The following is a 1,627-nucleotide window of genomic DNA, read 5'->3' as shown; positions in this document are numbered from 1 at the left end:
CTCTGAAACCTAGAAGTAGTGTTGCCCCTTGCTCTGCAAGGGCCGCGGCCTTTGTGGAGCGATGGGTAACGACGCTTCGTGGGCGATGTCATAGGCTTCAGCCATCTGTTGCTGCCACTTCTTAGCATAATCCTGGTATGATTTCTCCTGTTCCTTTATCTGTAACCCAATAGCAGGAAATACGGTGAGAACCCAATAGCATCACTGGTGGTACAATTATATGCATGAATGACCTTGTTCAGATAATCACCCCAGTTGGCCTTTTTCTCTTCATCTAGTGTGCGCAACATTGACAACAGTGTATGGTTAAATCTCAGATTCCCCTGTGGATGATATGGAGAGGTTCTGGAATAGGCTATTCCCGTACAGTTCTGCAAGGCTCTGAATAACTGATTTTCAAACTCTCTTCCCTGATCATGGTGGATTTTTTACACAAAGCCAAACTTTGGGAAAAAATCATCAAAAAGCTTTTTTGCTGCAGTTTTCCCTGACTTATTTCTGGTGGGGTAGGCTTGTGCAAGTTTTGTAAAGTTATCTGAAATAACTCAAATGTAATCGTAGCCCCCTCTGCTTTTCTCCAAATGCACATAGTCAATTGAAATCATCTGGAADGGAGCTGTAGCTCGTACATGTTGCATTGGGGCCCTAGTTATTACACTGGGTTTCTTTTGTTTGATACACTTACACACTTTGGTGATAAAGTGTTCAATGTCATGTTGCATGCGCGGCCAATAAAAGTGTTCTCGTGCTAAGTTCAACACTCTTTCTGTTCCGAGATGGGCCATTTCAGTGTGTAAGTACTTGTAAATCAGTGTTCTATACTGACTTGRTACCACAACTTGTGTCCTTTTTGCTGTTTTCCTTTGTAATAATCCATCTGGTGAGACATGGAGCCTGTTCCACTCTTGCAGTAACTGTTTGACTTTGTATGACTCTTGTTGACATTCTGTTGGTTTAGGCTTAATCCTTTGACTTTTCAGTTCCAAGATTGTCGATACAGCCGCATCCTTTAAATGAGCCTGCATGATATCGTGTGGAGACAGTCGGTTTGTAACTGTCCCCCCCCACCATGACAGCTCATCTTGCACTGATGACCTTAGTGTGACCATGGATATCCACGTTACACAGTCATTCTGTTGTTGTCTGAACATTATTTTGCTGCCTGAGTACCTGACGGACATCTTCCACATRTTGTTCAAATGACTGACTAAAAATGAGAACGTCATCCAAATATGGTATCCAGATTCTATCTCTTATCCCCTCTAAACTTTCCTCCATGCTTCGTTGGAAGGCAGAGGGACTGTTTGATAGGTCAAAGGGAATTATATTCCATTCCTATAAGGCCCAAGGCGTGCTGAAGGCAGTGTATTTTCTGGACTCCTCTCCCACAAAGCCTTGGTGGTATGCCTTTCCTTGATCTAAAACTGTAAACCATGAACTGAACAAACAACTTCATCAGGAAGTCCACCTCATCTCATACCATCACTTTATCTGCTACGGCAAAAAGAATGGGAGTTAAGAACTTTTTCTGATTGATGTACAGGATTGAACAAGACGACGGCTTCTGGAAGGCAACCCATACCCCGGCTATACGGAAATACTTGATGGTTTGGGAGAATCCAATGCC

This window comes from Salvelinus sp. IW2-2015, unplaced genomic scaffold (assembly GCF_002910315.2).
Source record: "Salvelinus sp. IW2-2015 unplaced genomic scaffold, ASM291031v2 Un_scaffold16326, whole genome shotgun sequence".
Taxonomy (NCBI): Eukaryota; Metazoa; Chordata; class Actinopteri; order Salmoniformes; family Salmonidae; genus Salvelinus; species Salvelinus sp. IW2-2015.
This window is presented reverse-complemented; position numbering follows the sequence as displayed.